We start from the raw sequence: 23148 nt of genomic DNA on the forward strand, positions 1-23148 counted from the left end.
CCTCGGTGCCTTCGGGCCCAGGGGAGTTGGGGCCATATGTACTAAAGCATTTTCCCAAGACACAGAACGGGTAAAATCCTTTGGTACATCTGGCCCTTGGTGAGGGCCTCCTCAGGTTCAAAGTCGACGACTTTGGTCCAGACTTTGGAGGGCACCTCATGATCCGCTTCGTGATTCGTCCCGACACCGGTTGTACCAACGCGACCTTCCTTGGCGTCTGATCAGACGTTGACGCTCCCAGTGCCGATTGGGCCCACAATCAACGTCGACCCTAAATTCATTCCCAATGACCCAGAGCCGGAACAACGTCACTCAACGCCGATTCTGTTTACCATGGGCTCTGCTGTGCCCAGGGTTGATCCTGAACCCTATTAGTATGGTTATGGATACGGGGATAGTGTAGAGGGGTCGCTGGACCCTTGAGAAGACCAGCTTGATCCCTGACACTGGCATGTTTTCTCCCTGTACTGTGGCTATGGAGGAGGGTGCGTCTTATTCTACGGTGGTGAGAAGGGTGGCTGAGGTTTTGAACCTCGAGCTTCCTTCTGTGGAGGTCAGGCCTGACCTAAGTGCTTCAGCCTGGGGCCTCCAACTTGGAACCCCTTCTTCCTTTCAGTGATGGACTTACAGACACCCTACTGGGGACCTGGTCCAAACCCAGCAGTGGGCCTCATGTGAATAGGACGATTGCCCGTCACCATCGGCCTATGCCGAATTACCCATATTTCCTTACCCAACACCCTACGCCTGAGAGCCTTGTCATCCAGGCTTCTTCATCCTCTGGCGCATTCCCTACCACTCCCCCAGACAGGGAATCAAAAAGACTGGACAGTTTAGGGAAGAAGATGTGTTCTTCTGCCAGTCTAGCGCTGCGATCCATGAACACCCCATGCCTTTTGGGCCGCCATTCCCATACAATCTGAGATACGGTCACGCAAGAGCTGCCTCAAGTTCCGTAAGAGGACCAGAATGTTCTCTCCCAAGCTATGATAGATGGGAGAGACGCAGCCAAGTTCATGATCTGTTGTGGACTGGATACGACCGACTCACTAGGCAGATCGGTTTTATCGACTGTGGCACTGAAATGTCACACCTGGTTGAGGACGTCTGGCTTTTCAGGCAATGTGCAGCAGTCTTTGATGGACAAACCATTTGATGGCACTCGTCTCTTCAGAGACAAGGCGGACTCAGCGCTCGATTCCCAGGCTATGGCTCGGTCCCTTGGCCTCGCAGCCGCTCCTCGCCCCCCTCAGTCCTCCTCTCTAGTCTTCTGTGTCTATGGAAGGGGCTCTCAACCGTGTCCATTTCCACCGGGCCAACAACCCGCACATTCTGTACAACCCCTACGCGGACGTGGCATCCACCTAGCTTGTGGATCAGGGAGTCAGCAGGCTGCCCAGTCCACCCCCACCTCCTCCTATGCCTTAAAACCCTCCTAGTCCGTTGGGACATCCGGGACCAGTTGGCGGCAGAATTCGCCATCATGTGCCCCACTGGGAATCCATTACCACGGGCAAGTGGGTTTTACAGATCGTCCGAAGGGGCTACTCACTCCCCTTCGAGACTTCTCCTCCAGCCATACCACCATCATTCGATCACCTGTGGGAGGATCATTTGGCACTTCTCTGCAAGGAAGTCAAGCTCTTTTGGCCAGGGGAGTCATAGAGAGGGTCCCTCGCCAGAACTAGGTCATGGTTGCTATTCCTGCTATTTTCTGGTGCCCAAAATGGACAAGGGCCTTCACCCTATCCTAGACCTCTGGTCCCTCATTCTCTTCCTCAAGAAGGAGAAGTTCAAGATGTTAATCCTGGCTCAGGGTTTTCTCTACCCTGACCCTGGAGATTTGATGATTGTCTTGGACTTGCAGGACGCCTATTTCTATATTCCTGTCCTAACAGCCCACAGATGTTACCTACGATTCGTGGTGGGTCCCTAGCACTTTCAGTTCACCGTGCTCCCCTTTGGACTTATCAGTGCCCCTTGTGTGTTCACGAAAGTGTGATGGTAGTGGTTGCATCTCATCTGGGTGGGTTAGGGGTTCCAATCTACCTCGACGACTGGCTGTTGAAGGCAGACACACCCCAGAAAGTCATCTCCAGACTACGGCGAACCTCCTGCATTCGCTGGGGTTCACTATCAAAGTGCCGAAGTAACACCTGACTCCCTCTCAGATGCTCGCTTTCATCTGAGCTGTTCAAGACACAGTCCAGGATATTCGAGCTACGATACCGATATTTCTGCTCTATCCTGGATTTTGGTGAGAATGACTCTGAGGCTGCTGGGCTTCATGGCCTCATGCCTCCTGCATCCTGCTAGTTCAACGTGCCAGATGGCATATGCGGGCTCTGCAGTGGGACCTAAAGTTCCAGTGGGCGCAGCATCAGGGAAATCTCTCTGACATGGTTCAGACCTCGGAGGGAACTGCGAAAGACCTTCAGTGGTGGTTGTCGAATCCAGATTGGGTCAATGGCAGATCCCTCTCCCTTCCCCAACCAGATCTCACAGCAGTGACAGAATGCATCACTCCGGGGTTGGGGCGGCCACATGGGAGAGGCGGAGATCAGAGGACTCTGGTCTCCGGCGGAGTCCGGGCTCCCATCAACCTTTTTGAGCTCTGGGTGATTCGACTTGCATTGAAGGCATTCCTTCCCTTTCTCAAAGGGAAAGTGGTGCAGGTGTTCACCGACAATGACAACACCACCGCCATTTGGTATTGTAACAATCAGGGCGAAGTGGGGTCGTGGACCCTTTGTCAAGAGGCTCATTGCCTCTGGTCATGGCTGGAACGCCAGGGCATTTCACTGGTGGTTCAACATCTGGCAGGCTCTCTGAACATCAAACCAGACAAACTCAGCCGTCGATGCATAGTCTCCATACGTCTCCATCAGGAGGTGGCACAAGGTCTCTTACAGCAGTGGGCAGCCTTGGTTCGATCTGTTTGCCTCCACAGAGAACGTGCAATGTCAGCTGTTTTGCGCGTTGGAGTTTCCAAAGCGGCACTTGCTTGGTGCCCCTTTTTGTCACAAATGGAACTCGGTCCTCTGGTACGCCTTCCTGTTAATACCATTCTGCCCAGAGTTCTGAAGAAGATCAGGGCAAGACTGAGCCCAAGTAATCCTGGTGGCTCTGGACTGGACACGAAGAGTCTGGTATCCCAAGGTCTTGAGCATGGCCATTGATCCTCCGATTAGACTGCCCTTTTGGGAGGGCCTTCTGTCGCAGCAGCAGGGGACGGTTAACCACCCTAACCTGTTCAGTCTCTGCCTCCTTGCGTGGAGATTGAGCGGCGACAATTGACGGCTTTTGACCGTCCACCTGAAGTCTGTAATGTCATCTTGGCAGCCAGGCGTCCCTCCACCAAAACGGTATACGCCTGTCGTTGGAAGAAATGTGTGTCATGGTGTATCAACAAATCTGTTGATTTTCCTCCCCCGCACCTCTTCCAGAGGTTCTCTTTATTCTCTTTCTTACCCAGCAGGACTCTGCTCTGGGCACCCTCAAGGGATATTTGTCTGCCATCTCTGCCTTCTTACGGCTACCAGACCAACCTTCCCTTTTCAAATGTCCCATTGTTGGGACGATCCTTAAAGGCCTCCCTCATATGTTTCCTCCCGTCCCGTTCATCATGCTCCAGTGGGATTTGAAGTTGGTCCTCACATACCTCATATGTGCCCGTTTCGAGCTGCTCCATCACAGTCCTTTACTGCTCTTAACCCTTAAAACAGCTTTCTTGATTGCCATCACCTCTGCTCACAGATTAAGTGAGCTTCAGACTCTTTCTTCGATGCCACCATTCCTAGAAGTGGTGCTTCGTACCAGGGCTTCCTTTCTTCCCAAAGTGGTAACGTCCTTTTTACGTAGGCCAATCTATCACCTTGCCTACTTTTTACGCACCCCCACATCCCTCTCTTGAGGAGGAGAGACTCCACCATCAGGATACAAAAAGAGCATAGCCGTTCTACCCCCCTGAGGATTTGCACGCTCATTCAACCAGAGCAACTGCTTCTACCACAGCATTGGCACGCAGAGTTCCAGTCCTGGATATACGTTAACCAAGCATTACTGCCAGGCAGGTCCGCAGGGATGGCTATTTTGGCCGTATGGTCCTGCAGGACTTTTTGTGTGATCTTAGTTCGCAACCCACCACCGGGGATGGTATTGCTCAGGTATCTATTCTGAGGTAAGGAATCTGCAACTAGAAGTCTCTATCAGATGTACAAGTTACTTACCTTCGGTAATGATCTATCTGGTAGAGACCAATTCTAGTTGCAGATTCCTTACCGACCTGCTCATCCTTCCTACACTGCAAACTGATTTCTAGGGACAAGTACTTCCCTCTAAGGGCCCTAGTTGTGGCGCAGTATTCTCAGGGTTCTTCATAGCTCTGCGCTGCTGGCGTGGAAAGTTGTTAAAAGAAACTGACGTCAGCACACCAGGGTGGCGCCTATATACAACTGCAACGTCATCATGGCGACCGTGATGCCAAAGACGCCCGCTGAGTCAACCAACGCCACCTAAAGGCACGCAGGGATTCTGCTCAAAGAAAAAAATCTCCGGATCCAGTCTGACGCCTGGGAAAATTCTAAGGTAAGGAATCTGCAGCTAGAATGTCTCTACCAGATATATTGTTACCGAAGGTAAATAACTTGTACGTTAGATGCATTGCTAGCAGACGTTATTTTGTTAACGTAGTAAGAGGATTTAGCAGCAGAGTTGTGATGAGCACTCATCTGTGTGTTTCTCCCTAAGGTAGTCTTAAATTTCCCCCATTAATCCTTGTCCTTATCAACTTTTTTTTTTGGAGATCCTTCAACTCTAGCGAGATGGATTCTTTATACACTAGGCGTTAAGAGATTATTGCATTTCTGCCTTCTTCTCATATGATCCTGTAATACTGGCGTGTCTATGACAAAGCCGTTATTTCAAGATGGATATATGTGGTTTATTTTGCTATCTTACTAATTGGCAAAGAAATCTCTCTGTAGTACTCCTAAGGCACATTATACCAAGGGAAAAACTGCTACTGAAACTCCCTTCGATGTTGTGTAAAGTCACTACCTGGAGGTCTTTATATACTTTTATTAGACACTGCTGCCTGGATCTTGTCACCCAAGTCTCATTGAGGAATCTGGGTGATAATTCTCTACTTTTGACTGTTGATGGTGATCCCCCTGGAAGGCCAAGGAAAAATTACACACTTGTAGTAATTATTCTCTGGTTTGGGAATGAAGGGGAGATGTCCTCATCCGAGTCATAAATAACTGCCCCATCTCCCCAGAAAAGAAGGCATTTACTGTTTTTCCTCCTTTATTCAGGATCCTTTTGAGTTTGTAAAAGTGAACTAACCTAACTGTTACGTTAAGACATGATTCAACACAGGCAGAAAGAACGGCTCTGAAAGGTGCAGTGCCAGTTTTTGCTCTCATGACTGTGGCTATCTGTAGGAAGCTGGCTCTGTATATACTATATCAAAATGAGATATAGTGTGCACTGAGTCCAGGGGTTCCTCAAGAGGCTTGACAGAGGCAATAATAGATAATACAAATGCTCTATTAGTGGTAGTGTGGTCGAGCAGTTAGGCGTATCAGAAGGTAGTATTAAGCACACACAGGCAATAAGTGAAAACACACACTCAATGACTTAACTCCAGGCCAATAGGTTTTTATATAGAAAAATATTATTTTGTTAATTTATTTTTAGAACCACAAGATTCAGATTGCAGGTAAGTACATTAAATGTAAGGTACTTTGTATAGGTATAGTTGGAACTTCAAACCAAAACAGTAATGTACACAGTTTTTCATAAAATGGCAATAACCTATTTTAAAGTGGACACTTGGTGCAATTTACAACAGTTCCTGGGGGGGAAGTAAGTGCAGTTTAGTTAATCCGGTAAATAAAGCACTTACAAGTTCAGTCTACAGAGCATAGGTAGCTCACCGTTAGGGGTTCAAGTCAACCCCAACCAAACACCCAGCATCAGCAACATAGGGCCGGTTAGGTGCAGAGGTCAATGAAGAGCCAAAATAACATGGGCCCTATGGAGTCAGGGGGTGCTCCGGTTCTGGTCTTCTGGCAGGTAAGTACCTGTGTCCTCGGAGAGCAGACAAGGCAGGGGTGTTTAGTAGAGCACGGAGGGTTGAGGGGGGAGCCCAAGTTAGGCACACAAAATACAGCCTCAGCCGCACAGGGGCAGCCGGGTGCCGGGCATCGGGTTTTCAATAGAATTCAATGGAGCGACTTGGAGGTTGTTGCAGGAAGGGCACAGGGGGGCTTCTCGGGCCAGCCACCAACTGGGCAAGGCGAGGGCCGCTTGCTGGTCACTGCTACACTGGTGGTCGGTTCTAACAGGCCTGGGGGCTGCGGGTGCAGTGCTTTTGCGGGCGTCAGATATCTTCATCCCGGGCATTCGTGGTCAGAGGGGTCATGGGGGTGCAGAGAGGTCAGCCCCAAGGTGGACACATTGACGGAGTCGCCTAGGGATCACCTCTGGGTCATTGGTTTCTCTGGACACGGGCCAGGGGCGTAAGGTGCAGAGTGGTGGGGACTCACACTTCTGGAGTGAGGTGGGAGTCCCTTTAAAGATGGATGTCTCCTTCTTGTTGTTGGGCAGAGCTGCTGCCCACAGGAGTTCTTGGTCCTCGGTGATGCAGGCAGTCCCCTGGAGGCTTTTCAGGGGTCGCCGGGCCTGCAGAACGCGTCGCTTCTCCGTTGCAGGGACTTGAAGCAGGAGACAGGCATGTAGAGCTGGGGCCAAGTCTGTTGTCTCCTTTTCTTTTCTGCGGGGTTTTCAGCTCAGCAGTCCTTCTTCTTGTGAGGTCGTCAGGAATCTGAAGAGCTGGGTTCAGAGTTGCCCCTAAATAGTAAATTTAGGGGCGTGTAAGGGTTAGAGGGCAGTAGCCAATTACTACTATCCCTGAGGGTGGCTACACCCTCCTTGTGCCCACTCCCTCTGGTGAGAGGGCACATCCCTATGCCTGTTGGGCCTAATCCTCCAAAGCAAGATGGAGTATTTCTCAAGGAGGGGGTCACTTCAGCTCTGGACACCTTAGGGGTGGTCCTGGCTGAGGGGTTGACTCCTCCTTGTTTTTCTCACTATCCCTCTGGACTTGCTGCCAAAAGTGGGGGCTCGTCTAGGGGGTGGGCATCTCCACTGGCTGGAGTTCCCTGGGCTCATTGTAACACCAGGCCTGAGCCTTTGAGGCTCACCACCAGGTGTTACAGTTCCTTCAGTGGGGAGGTGTAAGGCACTTCCACCCAGTGCAGGCTTTGTTTCTGGCCCCAGAGAGCCAAAGGCTCTCCCCCAGGGGGTCAGAAACTTGTCTCTCAGTGGCAGACTGGTACAGACCGGTCAGTCCTGCACTGAAGGATCTGGAAAAATACAGGGGGCATCTCTAAGATGCCCTCTGTGTGCATTTTTTTATAAATCCAACACTGGCATCAGTGTGGGTTTATTATTCTGGGAAGTTTGATACCAAACTTCCCAGTATTCAGTGTAGCCATTATGGAGCTGTGGAGTCCGTTTTTGACAAACCCCCAGACCATATACTTGTTTTGGCCACAACTGTACTTACAATGTCTAAGAATAGACGTAGACACTGTAGGGGCATATTGCTCATGCAGTTATGCCCTCACCTGTGGTATAGTGCACCCTGCCTTAGGGCTGTAAGGCCTGCTAGAGGGGTGACTTACCTATGCCACAGACAGCGTTTTATGGGCATGGCATCCTGAGGGGGAGGCCATAACGACTTTGCCTTTTTCTCCCCACCAACACACACAATCTACAATGGCAGTGTGTATGTGTTAGGTGAGGGGTCCCTTAGGGTGGCACAACATATGTTGCAGCCCTTAGGGACCTTCCCTGGTCACATGGCCCTTGGTACCACTGGTACCTTTTACAAGGGACTTATTGGTGTGCCAATTGTGGAAACAATGGTACATTTTAAGTGAAAGAACACTGGTGCTGGGGCCTGGTTAGCAGGGTCCCAGCACACTTCTCAGTCAAGTAAGCATTTGTATCAGGCAAAAAAGTGGGGGGTAACTGCAACAGGGAGTCATTTCCTTACAGTCTCAAAATCCTGAACTGGAGGCACAGATCACTCCAAATACCTCAGACCTTTGGAAAGTAAACCTCCCACAGATTCTTGCATCCCGCTGCAAGCACTATAGGAGGTGATCACCTCTTTTTCTCTCATGGTTGTTTGGTCTTTGTAGAATTTGTAGTCATGTACTTCAAATGGCAAGAGAGTCAGTCTACTTGGCTTTTAAGCTCCTATGGTAATCAAAACTTCCAGGACGGCTAGCCATTCTGGACTTAACAATGTATTTTACTGCGGCACACCTGTGTGTCTTCTTGGATTGGTCCCTAAGAGCCCCCTCTCTAAGAACAGCATGTTAGCTCTCTGGGACACGTTGATGAGACACCTGTACCTGACCTCATTTCGCCCTCTTCACTACAATCCCACTTTTACATCTACAGTAACACCTGGCCCTTACAACAAATGAAGATAGACTGCTTCACAATATATGACACATTCCATAGTGGTGAAATGTTATCTTTTGAAACATGTAAGTGTGTCTTCAGATTAGACGTGGTGGAATGCTTCCATTCTGCCCAGTTGAAGTTCCGGGTGATGAGGGAGGTGGCCACCAGAACCCTGACCTTGGTGGCTAAATTCTATGCAGTTTGCAGACAACTCTAGGAATAACATGTCTACCGATGCCACCCCTGATCAGGGTTACTCTTCCTTTAATTCACCCTCACAGACTTAGATGGGATGCTAGCTTAGTCGGAGATGGGGGGCACCCTGTGTAATCAACTATGGTGTGATATTTCTCAGAACGCTAGTAGCATCCCAGGAAGGATCCTGCCCAATAAAATAGAATCAGTTCTAAGCAATCATGAGTTCTTTTAGTTGGAGAGGCTGCACCTCTTGTGAGATTTTAAATTTTATGGGGCTAACTGAGCCGTATCAAACCCTTTTGGGCAGAGATACTGGCAGGCTGAAAACAATATTAGGATAGCCACTACCTGTAATACCTTCTTTGTTCTTCTTGGGCCTTCATTCTACTCTCCTGGACCATTTATCTAAAGCAGATTGCCTTATATAGAATTGCCTGGGGGGGGCTATAAATATTTCCTTAGCTTAGTTTTGGAAGAATAAAGATTGTCCACCTCCTCACACTGTCACCCGAGACTCTAGACCTTGATAGCAATGTAAAGATTATCTGTAAAGAAATGGCTCCCTGTTGCAGTTACCCCCCACTTTTTGCCTGATACTGATGCTGACTTGACTGAGAAGTGTGCTGGGACCCTGCTAACCAGGCCCCAGCACCAGTGTTCTTTCACCTAAAATGTACCATTGTTTCCACAATTGGCACAACCCTGGCACCTAGGTAAGTCCCTTGTAACTGGTACCCCTGGTACCAAGGGCCCTGATGCCAGGGAAGGTCCCTAAGGGCTGCAGCATGTCTTATGCCACCATAGGGACCCCTCACTCAGCACAGACACACTGCTTGCCAGCTTGTGTGTGCTGATGGGGAGAAAATGACTAAGTCGACATGGCACTCCCCTCAGGGTGCCATGCCAACCTCCCACTGCCTGTGGCATAGGTAAGTCACCCCTCTAGTAGGCCTTACAGCCCTAAGGCAGGGTGCACTATACCACAGGTGAGGGCATATGTGCATGAGCACTATGCCCCTACAGTGTCTAAGCAAAACCTTAGACATTGTAAGTGCAGGGTAGCCATAAGAGTATATGGGCTGGGAGTCTGTCAAAAACGAACTCCACAGCACCATAAGGGCTACACTGAATACTGGGAAGTTTAGTATCAAACTTCTCAGAATAATAAACCCACACTGATGCCAGTGTTGGATTTATTACAAAATGCACACAGAGGGCATCTTAGAGATACCCCCTGTATTTTACCCAATTGTTCAGTGCAGGACTGACTGGTCTGTGCCAGCCTGCTGCTGAGACGAGTTGCTGACCTCATGCGGTGAGAGCCTTTGTGCTCTCTGAGGACAGAAACAAAGCCTGCTCTGGGTGGAGGTGCTTCACACCTCCCCCCTGCAGGAACTGTAACACCTAGCAGTGAGCTTCAAAGGCTCAAGCTTCGTGTTACAATGCCCCAGGGCACTCCAGCTAGTGGAGATGCCCGCCCCCTGGACCCAGCCCCCACTTTTGGCGGCAAGTCCAGGAGAGATAATGAGAAAAACAAGGAGGAGTCACTGGCCAGTCAGGACAGCCCCTAAGGTGTCCTGAGCTGAGGTGACTCTGACTTTTAGAAATCCTCCATCTTGCAGATGGAGGATTCCCCCAATAGGATTAGGGATGTGACCCCCTCCCCTTGGGAGGAGGCACAAAGAGGGTGTACTCACCCTTAGGGCTAGTAGCCATTGGCTACTAACCCCCCAGACCTAAACATGCCCTTAAATTTAGTATTTAAGGGCTCTCCCTGAACCTAGAAAATTAGATTCCTGCAACTACAAGAAGGACGACTGCCTAGCTGAAAACCCCTGCAGAGGAAGACCAGAAGACAACAACTGCCTTGGCTCCAGAAACTCACCGGCCTGTCTCCTGCCTTCCAAAGAACTCTGCTCCAGCGACGCCTTCCAAAGGGACCAGCGACCTCTGAATCCTCTGAGGACTGCCCTGCTTCGACGACGACAAGAAACTCCAGAGGACAGCGGACCTGCTCCAAAAAGACTGCAACTTTATCCAAAGGAGCAGCTTTAAAGACCCTGCAATCTCCCCGCAAGAAGTGTGAGACTTGCAACACTGCACCCGGCGACCCCGACTCGGCTGGTGGAGAACCAACACCTCAGGGAGGACCCCCGGACTACTCTACGACTGTGAGTACCAAAACCTGTCCCCCCTGATCCCCCACAGCGCCGCCTGCAGAGGGAATCCCGAGGCTTCCCCTGACCGCGACTCTCTGAAACCTAAGTCCCGACGCCTGGAAAAGACCCTGCACCCGCAGCCCCCAGGACCTGAAGGACCGGACTTTCACTGCAGAAGTGACCCCCAGGAGTCCCTCTCCCTTGCCCAAGTGGAGGTTTCCCCGAGGAAGCCCCCCCCTTGCCTGCCTGCAGCGCTGAAGAGATCCCTTGATCTCTCATTGACTTCCATTGCGAACCCGACGCTTGTTCTAACACTGCACCCGGCCGCCCCCGCGCCGCTGAAGGTGAAATTTCTGTGTGGGCTTGTGTCCCCCCCGGTGCCCTACAAAACCCCCCTGGTCTGCCCTCCGAAGACGCGGGTACTTACCTGCTGGCAGACTGGAACCGGGGCACCCCCTTCTCTCCATTGAAGCCTATGCGTTTTGGGCACCACTTTGAACTCTGCACCTGACCGGCCCTGAGCTGCTGGTGTGGTAACTTTGGGGTTGCTCTGAACCCCCAACGGTGGGCTACCTTGGACCAAGAACTGAACCCTGTAAGTGTCTTACTTACCTGGTAAAACTAACAAAAACTTACCTCCCCAGGAACTGTGAAAATTGCACTGTGTCCACTTTTAAAATAGCTATTTGTGAATAACTTAAAAAGTATACATGCAATTGAAATGATTCAAAGTTCCTAATGTACTTACCTGCAATACCTTTCAAACAAGATATTACATGTTAAATTTGAACCTGTGGTTCTTAAAATAAACTAAGAAAAGATATTTTTCTATACAAAACCTATTGGCTGGATTTGTCTCTGAGTGTGTGTACCTCATTTATTGTCTATGTGTATGTACAACAAATGCTTAACACTACTCCTTGGATAAGCCTACTGCTCGACCACACTACCACAAAATAGAGCATTAGTATTATCTCTTTTTACCACTACTTTACCTCTAAGGGGAACCCTTGGACTCTGTGCATGCTATTCCTTACTTTGAAATAGCACATACAGAGCCAACTTCCTACATTATCCAAGACAATCATTGACTAATACAAACTTTAAGGAAGCATGGGGAGCCTCTGCCGTCTCACTTGTCAATAGTACTCCCATCCTACTTGTGCACAAGTAGGATGGAATTGCTAAATCTGTTCACTTAGTTGGGACACAAGTCATGAGAAACTGATAAAGGTGAAGATGGATGAGATTTATATGACACCTAATGACCCTGGCTACATACACTAATGAAGCTCCGAACTATGGGTTAGATGTTTAAAAGGCCCTAATCTGGTTGACATAGTTGTAACTAAGGAAGGGTAGTGAGGGCTTTGTTGGGTGGGGTGGAGTGTTACATTAGTGATCGTGGGGTGTTGAAGTATGAGGGGGAAAATCAGAGGTTGACTCTGTTTCTGAAGCAGATGATCCCTTTCTACACTGTACTGTTATTTGGGAAACAGTGTCATCAGTATTCGTTTGCCGTTTATGTAAACTATGACTCATTTTTGTCCAACTTTGTGTTAAAAATGCCAAAGCAGAAATGAATAGGATCAAGTCCAGTCCTTTCATCTAGTCCTCCATCTCTGACATTCTCACCTGCAATGGTCATCTTGTAGTGGTTAGGCTGTAGTCCAAAATTGGAGGTAATTGAACTTTAACTTGCATTCTTTAGAACACCTAGAAACCTACTTCAATCTTTTTGTTCTTTGAAGGTTGTTTGTTAAAGTGAATGTTGGCCAATTTAAGTTTTACTATCTCTTGTTTAAAGAGGAACCGGGTTTTGTTTTCCAAACTTCTTGGCCCCAATGCACGGTGCAAAGCTTTTGAAATTTGAACCTTAATTCCAGTGGAAGTAATTTCAGAGCTTTCAAGCCTGATTTGGAAGGTCATAAATCTGTAGGTTTAGCCAGGGTTTACCTGCTTGAGTTGGTAGACTTGGCAATGGGTCAGTAATATTCTCAAGAAGCACAAAATAGACCGTTGCAGAAGTTTAGCCAACCCATCACTAGAGTCCATGTCAACTTGACCTAGTTGTTTGTTTGTTGACCAGCGTCTTAGCTTGGACCATTGTAGGAAAGTGCCTCTGACTGCAGTATCGATTTACGACATGGATGATAAATCTGTTGAATATCACCCTCAACTTCCTTAGTTTGTGTGAGGTACTTTTATTTATTTTTAATTATATTAAACGTTTTTGTGTAGTGTAACTCTACTGAGAAAAGGTGTCCATATACAAAGTGCAAGCAAACAGTTAATTAGTACTTGCGTTGAACTCTCTTTCAGAAAGAGTTTTAAACTCCATACTAAAGAGGGTGTTGACAGAGAAAGGAGAGATTCAAGGTAATTTGAAAGGAAGCATGTCATGATTTAAACACTCCTGGGCCAGTATCTGGTTTTGTTTTGAGAAAAGTGTTTTCAACCAAGTTAATTTAATTTGTGGGCTAAGCAGTTTGTGATGTTTGTCCCCCCCCCATCGTTGATGAGTTTTGTGTGAATTTTCAACATTGTCTACATACATTTGTTAGCGTTCTTGATGACATAATAATTTTTGTGCATCAATCAGGGCCTCTTTAACATTGAACAGTAGCATCGAGAGACACCAGATCAACACTCTTCCAGATATTCCATTACTTTAAGCATGGTCTGCTGTTAGCTAGGGAGAGGTTAAGGAGGATCAAACCAGCTTGCCCCTCTTTGTCAGGTCAAAAAGTATATCTTTAGAAATGTTTGCCAGTGCAGCCTGTTCCTCTAATGGGCCTCAAGCCTGATAGTATATTGTACAGGAGATGGTTGCGCTTGAGTGATGCCTAAATATGTGAAATATTTTACATCGCTTGTTCTTCCTGCCTTGTGAAGTCCATCAAGGTCCGACTCCCCCACTCAACCTCATTTCTGTTTATAATGGTGCTTTGACCATCAATTATAAGTATATTATAGCCAGCTTTATCCCGGGGTCTCAGATCTGGATGACATTCTGAGGTGAAAGACTTTGGCTCTATCTTGGAAAACCTGGTGGCAGTCTGATATTAAACATAATTTTTTCTTCTCTCAACAACATCAATTCAGATTCATTTTTCCAGTTTTGCTTAGACCTAATAAACTACCCATACCCTCGTGCTACTGATTTATGCCTCAAACGCTGCTGTGTAGACCACAAATTAACAAAAGATTTTTATTGATATATCAGAAAATGGGCAGTCCAATATAATGTTCTAAACTTTGAAGCATGCAGCCTTCATCAATGGCAGCTCTATAGCAGTCTGAATGCAAAATTATATGCACACATATATGTGACTGCCTCTATTACTACACTTTCTGCTCCATCCATGCCTCCTTGCTGTGTTGCCTTAGGCATGTGTACCTTGCCTTCAAATCACAGTCCATGCACCTGACGTTTCCCCAATAGGCAACCTACAATTGTCTTCTCAACCATTGGATCTGGTTGGAGTGGAGGTAGCTCTTGGATGTGAATGGACAAGATAAGAGGAAGTTTTTTAAAGTTTTTTTTTTTAGCAAAATCGAACTGAAGTAAACCGAAAGACACTTAAGAGGATCTCTGGTTTGCACTGAAGATCTCGGACCACCAGGTCATCAGCTGCATAGCCTGGAGAAAGCATTTGAAGCATGAAGCACACGCTATTCAGATTTTGTTCTAAATGCCACCACAGGTTTGCGGTGGAGGAAAAGATGTATCAAGGCTGAAATGGAGGCAGTAATGATGGAGAAAGAGTTTAAATATACAGTAAGAGAGTACTTGATGTAGTGTGCCAATGCCACTATTTAGTAAATCTGAAGGTCTGGCATCGCCAGACCACCGGATGTCATGGGAAGCGTCAGTATGTCCCACCGGACACACTGCTGCGTGCCTCAACAACTCAGGTGACTGAGCATTTGCTTTAATTGCTTGAAGAAGACGGCCTGTATCCTGATGGGGATGTTAGTAAAGAGGTACAGATATTTTTGAAGCACTACCATCTTGATAACCGAGATTCGGCCCAGTAAGGAGAGTGACAGGCATATCTGTTTTTCAACCTTGTCTTTCAGCACCTCAAGCTCCACACCAATGTTTTGGCGAAGCAGTTCTGCAGTGTTGTGAGTCACTTACACATCGAAATTTCACTCTTTTGTTGCTCCATTTCAAGGAGAGCTCCTAGGGTGGTGGTTCCCAACCTGTGATCCGGGACCCCTGGAGGTCTGCGAGGCCTCCTCAGGGGGTCCGGGACAGCTTAAATAATTAAATTATATATACAGACTACTTCTCCAGCTTTCAGTAATGACTCAGTGGAGGATCCCTGGATTTCAACAGTGGTTCACTGGGGGGGTCCCCGGTTTCCATTAATGATGAAGCAGGGGTACACAGAAGTAAAAAGGTTGGGAATCACTGTCCTAGGGCCTAGTTTTTAATGCCCGTCAGAAAAAAGACTTCTGACTTGTTCCAATTGATGTGGAGCCCTGAGTAACTACTGAACCCGATGACCTTTCTGATTACTGGAGCAATTTTTTTGTCCAGGCCTTTGGATATACAATACTACGTTGCATATAGAGATCATATCAACAACTGGGTAGCCACTTATGAGCATCCCACATGTCCCATGAAAATCATGAAGGAAACATGCAAGGCACTCAATATCCAGGGTGAAGATAAGCGGGGGTAGGGGCATCCCTGACGCGTGCCTCTGGCAATGTGAGTGGTCTGTGAGCATTGACTGTTCATCTGGAGCCTGGCACAAGGCGTATAATACAGAAGTTGAATTTACTGTAAGAAACTGGTATCCAGCCCCATACGTCTATGCACCCCAGATATGAAAAGGCCATTCCAAAGTGTCATATAACTTCTCTGCATTGAACAGCCCTCTGCTGGGAAGGCAGCATAGAGCCAATGCATGACTGCCCTTAGAGTTCGTAACTTAAAAGCTGTGGCTGTTTGTGGTATGAATCCTGACTGTCCAGGAGTACCAAAAATGGATGACGATGCTGTGCTGGTAATTTAGCCAATATTTTATTTTTGCAGTTCAAAAGGGACAGTGGCCTGTAGGCGACACATTTGATGGGATCCTTGCCGGGTTTAAGCAGCACTGCTGTGATTGCCTCCTACAGTGACGGTGAAAGGTGCCTTTTAGAAACCACATCCTCTTAAAGTACCTGCAGTCTCATCCTAGCAGATCAGCACACTGGTTGTAAAACTCTACGGCAGCCAGTTTCTGCCTGGAGCTTTACCAATGGGTTGTTTGTGTATAGTAAGCTTAACATCCTCCACCTCTTTTAGATATAAACCACCTTCCCCAAATATACAACTTGAAGGCTTCCCATAAGGTTGCTACCTCTGCGACAGAGCACTCGTTCTGTTAAAAGAATTCAGTTTTCGCAGACTGGGCATCAGAATGAAACACCTTGTCGTGGAGCTCAGTATGTCTGGGATGCCGGCTGACGAAGGGTGTGGGTGGTTAGTGGGTTGATGAGGATAACACTAACCAGGGAGTGGCCAGAGTCCTGGGCTAGATGATGGACTCACATATTATTCCTGTTAAAGAACGTGTTCCCAGCCACATGCCAATACGTGAGGAGGTGCCATGCATGTTAGAGTAGTATGCAAAGTCGACATCTGTTGGGTGTAGGGCTGGCCACACAACAGTCAGCCCATGCAGCTCCATTAAATGAAAAAATATATTTAACCAGTTGAGAAGACAGCTTACAGGTGTATGTAGATCTGTCGGCACATCCAGAGAAAGTGAGGTTAAAGTCATCACCCCGAAGCATGGGCCTGTCCTTGTTGCATTTGAGCAATGTCAGTGAAGAAATGAGGGTCATCTGTATTCCGAGCATAACTATTGACAAGCAGGAGAGGTTGGGGGTTAACAGTACTGGCCAGAATAATCACTCACACCACTGAGTCAGTAATGGCTTCACTCAGAGAAAATGCAGCAGTTTTCTTCACAAATATAACTACTCTCCAGAAGTACATTGAGTAGAAAGAGAAGTAGTGATATCTCACCCATGCTAAAGCAAATTTAGAATGTCTTGCAGGAGATAGGTGAGTTTCTTGCAAGTAGTTGCGCAGCTCCTCTCACCGAGTTGGGGCTGCTAGCTGTTGTTACGATGATGGACATGATGGATATGATGGACTTGCTGAAGCTTTTCAAACATTCACCCCTCAGTCATTGGTCTGGGTTAAATCCATTGTTCTTTTGCTCACAATGCCAACCCAGTTTGGACCCATCCATATGCAAATCAGTCTTGACTCTTGCCCCCATGGGAACAGTCCAGCCCTAACTGCCAAGCCTGGTCCTCCCTGGACTGGAAAAAAGCATCTTGGGACCAGTTTCGAGGTATCACTTCCTCATCAGCCAAGCTAGCTTGAATCTAGTGGCTTAGTGAGCCCGGTAGCAAAAGATCGTCTCGCCGGGGTGAAGTCGGAGTAGAAAGCCACCTGGGCACCATCCTAGTGGAAGCCTGGCTATGCCTTTTTGACATATTGGATCTGATCACTGTCCCTGTAGATCAGCAGGCAGGGTATGGTGGGCCTTGATAGAGATGGATGCCTGGTCCTGTGAATCCTCAGTGTTAGAGATATGCAGTTCTGCTTTAGTAAGTCTGATGTCATACCTGCACATAAGTTCCTGAAAATGGTCCATACACCGAATCAGGGTGTCAATCTTGCCATCAGTGGTATGCAGCCCATCTTTTAGGTCTTAAATGTCGCCGTTCAGTGAAGCGGCCACAAGAGACTGTCCATGTGGCTGAACAAAGTGGGAAATGGATTTATAAAGTGCAATAAATGCAAAGCTTGCCAGTTTGGCAAGAATGTGAAGGTGTTCCAGGACTACAGATGTCAAGAAATTACGATCAAAGAAAGAGTCACATACAAAACAAAGTATTTTGTATTTGTATTTTTTTGTGTTTATAAAGCGCATTCCGGCGTAAGCATCGAAGCGCTGGGAACACAGGTGAGCGGGCCACAAGAACACGGCACAAGGAGGGACAAGTCCAAGCTACTGTGGAAAGAGCCAAGTTTTTAACTTCTTTCTGAAAGTGAAGAGATCATGTACTTTCCTCAACATAGGAGGGAGCATATTCCAGTATTTAGCTGCAGCCACTGAAAATGCCTTATCACCCCATCTGGCCTTTCGAGTCTGTGGTATGAAGGCCAAATTGGCGTCAGCAGATCTGAGCTGGCGGCTAGGAGTATACCAGTGATGCCCTGAGTTCACAAGATCCTGGCTGGTGGTATGGAGAGCTTTATGTGTTAAACACATTGTCTTAAAGGCAATACGTTTCTTCACAGGCAACCAATGTAGTTGCCTCAAAGTAGCGTTGGCTGACGTGGAGCAGGGGAGATTGAGTGTTAAACGAGCTGCAGTGTTCTGGATCAGTTGAAGTTTGCTAAGTGACAACTTGTCAATATTAAACAATAGGGCAGTGCAGTAATTTCGAGATAACTAGAGCAGAGATAACATAATTCGGAGCTTCTCTTGTTAAAAGGGAAATATTTTTAGTTTGTTAGTCGGTCCAAAGCTGAGAAGATAGTGATCAGTCCAATCTAAAGCCCTATTGTCTGTAATAACAAAATCGTTGTTACAGAAAAATATTCCATCAAGTATATGACCAGTCCTATGAGTGGCTGACATAACTATCAAATTCTAGTCAAAGTCTCCCATAAGATTGAGAAAATCTGTAACGTGGGGATCCTGCCTATCATCAAAATGAATATTAAAATCCCACAGAATTATGAATCTGGGATTAATAGTGAATGGCTCGATAATAGATGGCCAATGTTGTAAAAAAAAGTAGAATAAGGCCGCGGGGTCTGTAAATTAACAGTCCCTCAGGGAGTGTAAGGTTTCTCTGACAAATTTTCAACCGGGCAGCCTCGCAGATTGCTGATGGCATCTGCCAGTCCACCCCCTTTCCCCGTAGTGTCCAATCTTAGGAACGAGTAACCAGGGGAGGTTGCTGACATGAAATCAGGACATGAATCTTCCTTAGCCCAGGTTTCTGTGACAGACAATCCAAATTATCCTGATCAATTAAATCAAATAATTCAACCCTGTGCTTAATCAATGAGCGCGCATTAATCAAGGCATAAGTCATAGTATTAGTATCAACCGGTTTTATTTTTTTATGATACTCATGTGTCTTTTGGGATGGATGGAGAGGGGGCTGAGGGGAGGTGAGATCAGAAACTGACCTGGAAGGCCATTGACCATGTACACATCTCCAGCCTTCTAACTTACTGGGGGAAATCTTCGATCTGTGTTTACACTTCTGTTTCCCTTCCAAAGCAAGGAGTGTATCAGAGGAGTAAGAGATTAAACCCTTCTGAGGGCGGTGAGAGGCATAGACTACGGCCCCTGGGCCCGAATGGACATGGACTGGCACAGACGGGCTTGCCTTAAGTGTGCCTTTGGCGTGCCAGCGGCAGTATGTGGCACATATCATTGAATGTGCATGCAATAAAAAATGTTGGAAGCACAATATGTAGTCTTGAAAAACGCATGCTAGAGCACATTAGAGCAGTTCAAAACTGAGATATAAGCTACGCAGTAACCAAACATTACATCCCGCACTGAATATGATTGGAAAAGAATGCAACATTATGGAATTGCATGTAGTAAAAGGAATGAGCAAGGAAGTTGAAATCATGAATCATCATTAGGCAACACTCAAGAACACTGCATGGATTAAATTATGACCAGTTACATGCTTATCTATAAGATTAATTGCAGTAATAATAGAATAATGGGGGGGCTAGCTGGGTATAAATCAGGGTAATTGGGAAGAATAGGATCTGAGTCTTACATAGCCCACGGATCTACATCCTGTTGAGGATCAGACAAATCATCCCTATATTGTGAAATGGAGGATTGCTGCGGTGAGAATTGTAAATGGGAATGTGGTGGAGAAACAGGTGGTGGGGCTCAGAGTGTTACAAGTTGCTTTTCTTCAAAGAAGCCTTTTTCGAGTCACTGAATCGAGTGACACCTCCTCTCGGTCATAGTGCGCATGGGCATCGACTCCTTTGTTCGATTGTTTTCTTTCCGCCGTCTGGTTTGAACGGGTTCCCTCTCGCTTTGGGTAATTCTCTGAACTTTGTCTTTTCTCTTACAGTCTGTATAGTTACGAACGCAGTTTCCCACTGCACTCGATCCAGTCGTACCTTCAGGATTGGTTAAATGGTCTTTCGGGTGCCCGCGCCCTTCTCGGGCCTCTTCGGGCCTACTACGTCACAGGCTCATGGATCGGACTCCATTCCTATTCTGTCCTCAATGCCACACCAAGTTTCCCGACAGCGACCAGCTTTCGGTGTGTAATCTTTGCCTTTCTCCAGACCATCTGGAAGAAAGCTGTGAGGCGTGTCAGTCTTTTCGACCCAATAAGACCTAATGTAATTTGAGAGCAAGACGATTGGAGATGGCATCGAAATTCACAGAGCCCACCACCGACATCCTTGATGAAGAAGAGACACAAGCATCAGTCTCGATTCCAGATTCGTACTCCAACCAAGATTCAGACGAGGACAGCCATGCACTATTTGCAACGCAGTACGTGAGTACATCAGCCCGACCCCCAGCAAGTAAAGAACCACGCAAGCCCTTGGGTGCACCACTACTTCTTAGCCATGGTTCCACCCGAAAACATAAAATCATCGACCGGCCCGCTGGTTTGGCGCTGAAAAAGACCAAGACACTCCCCCAACAGGCTACCACACCTTTTTCGGTGTCTGTCGAGCCAAAAGATACAGGCTTCCACCTCCGAACTGAGTCGGCGCCCTGCTACATTGGAACCAAAACACCCTTGCTCCTCTTTGGAGCCGCAACATTGGAGTCCACCTTCGGAGCCAAAAACACCTTCCTATACCCAGGAAACTGGACTTGGGTCTCAAACTAAGCATGATGCCAGTAAGTTTACAGAACATTCTTTTAAAGGTACAAAACATGATTTAGAACAACAAAGGGATGAATCAGACATTCAACCTATTCTGGAGGTTATGGACCATAAACAAAGGAGAATTCAAATCCAGAAAGAGACTGGAAAAATTATTGCTTCTCCACCTCCGCTTACCAAAAGAAAGTTAACATTCCAGGAAAGTCTGGATACTGCCCCTTTACTGGCGAAAATATACAAAAATAAGAAAAAGCCAAAAACTGTTCAGCTTTCTCAACCTCATTCGCTTCAACTTTCTTTTTCCCCACAATCAGCTTCACCTACACACTCTCATACTTCATCACAGGACGAACAGGTGACTCTAGTTATACCATGGATCCGTGGGATATGTAGGACTTTGATCCAATCCCACGTTACTATCCTAAATTGTATCCCACAAGACCATCTCCACCCGAGGATACCACAGCGTACAATCAAGTTATTTCCAGGGCAGCTCCATATCATGGGGTGCAAATGCAAATGCATGCTGAACCATTAGAGGAAGATTTCCTTTTCAACACCTTATCCCCAACTTACAAGCATTACCAGTGTTTACCAATGGTCCCTGATATGCTCAAACATGCAGATGACGTTTTTAAGGAGCCTGTTAAAGCCAGAGTCTTAACACTCAGGATAGATAAAAAATATAAGCCTACACCAACAGACCCAATTTTTATTTCTCAGCAGTTACCACCAGACTCCTTTGTAGTCAGTGCATCCAGGAAGCGTGCCAACAGCCATTTCTCTAGGGATGCTCCTTCCCTGATAAAGAAAGCTGCAAATTTGATGCAGCAGTTAAAAGGGTAGCAACACAAGCAGCCAATCAATGGTGTATTGCTAATTCCCAAGCCCTTTTAGCTAGGTACACCAGGGCACACTAGTATGAGATGCAAGAATTCTTGCAGTATCTCCTCAAAGAACATAAGAAAAGAGCACACCAAATAGTGGAGGAAGGGCAAGCTATCGCAAATAATCAAATCAGTTCTGCATTAGGTATAAACACTAGCATTACCATCAGGAGACATGCTTGGTTAAGGTCCTCAGGTTTTAAACCTGAAATTCAGCAGGTGTTCCTTAATATGGCGTTCAATAAAAAGCAGCTTTTTGGACCAGAGGTGGACACAACCATTGATAAACTCAAAAAGGACTCTGAAACAGCAAAGGCCATGGGAGCCCTTTATACTACACCATTTCAAGGCTCATTTTGTAAACCTCAATTTAGAGGAGGATTTAAATCACAAACTCCAGAGGCCTCCACGTCCCACTCAAAACAGGGACAACAGTATTACACTAGGGGATCTTTCAGGGGTTCTCACAGACAAAATTTCAGGTCCAGAGGTAAATCCAGTACCTTAAGAGGTGCTTCCACCTCCTCAAAACAATGACTTCCCAATCATTCCACAGCAACATTCATCTCCTGTGGGAGGAAGACTGCAACATTTTCATTCTCACTGGTAACAAATTACAACAGTTCAGTGGGTCCTGTCAATTATCCGCAATGGTTATTGCCTAGAACTTATCTCAACTCTACCAAACATTCCACCCTGTTTTCACAGGCTCTCTCTGGAACACACTGCTCGGCTGAAACAAGAGGTACAATCTCTACTACTTAGAGAGGCAATAGAAATAGTTTTTGTCAGTCAACAAGGGACAGGAGTATATTCTCTATTCTTCCTCATACCAAAAAAATGGCACTCCCAGACCCATTCTCGATCTCAGGACTCTAAATCAATATATCCTGTCAGAGCATTTTCACATGTTTTACTCTATAGGATGTCATTCCCTTGTTACAAAAACAAGATTACATGACAACATTAGACCTAAAGGATGTTTATTTCCACATTCCCAAACACTCAGCTCACCACAAGTATCTCAGGTTTGTAACAACGATGTACCTTGGCACACCATAAAGTCCATAAGGTTCAGTCCTTCGTGTATTTATAAAGAAACGTATAACACTGTAATGTGGTCCATCAAGAAGATTTTAATTTGTTTGTTTTCGTATGTCTCTGATAAGAACACCATTCAAATGAGAATACAGCTGACACGTGTTTTGTCAATAAGACTTTCTCAAGGCCAAGTTATAATCTTCTGAGCCCCGTCAATATATATTCCTGTGTAGGTTTCCAGGCATATTACAATGCCAGATACACATCAAATGCAAAGCATATAGTACGCTGTGAAAACGCTGACCTTGATAAGTCGTGAACGTCCGTTAGTAGAACTTATTCCAAGGAATTAGTAAGGTTTGTAATAGCAGGCAAGCACTATCAGTTCAAAGTACTACCCTTTGGGGTAACAACAGCACCAAGAGTATTCACAAAATGTCTAGCTGTAGTAGCAGCAT

At 46.7% G+C, this 23148-nt stretch overlaps 1 protein-coding gene across 2 annotated transcripts in view; it reads left to right on the plus strand.

The window, feature by feature from the left end:
* The window catches only part of CRAMP1 (cramped chromatin regulator homolog 1), a 982369-nt gene that overhangs the window by 384183 nt on the left and 575038 nt on the right, over positions 1–23148 (plus strand). The window lies entirely within an intron of this gene.

Source organism: Pleurodeles waltl, chromosome 10 (assembly GCF_031143425.1).
Source record: "Pleurodeles waltl isolate 20211129_DDA chromosome 10, aPleWal1.hap1.20221129, whole genome shotgun sequence".
In the NCBI taxonomy this organism is placed as follows: domain Eukaryota; kingdom Metazoa; phylum Chordata; class Amphibia; order Caudata; family Salamandridae; genus Pleurodeles; species Pleurodeles waltl.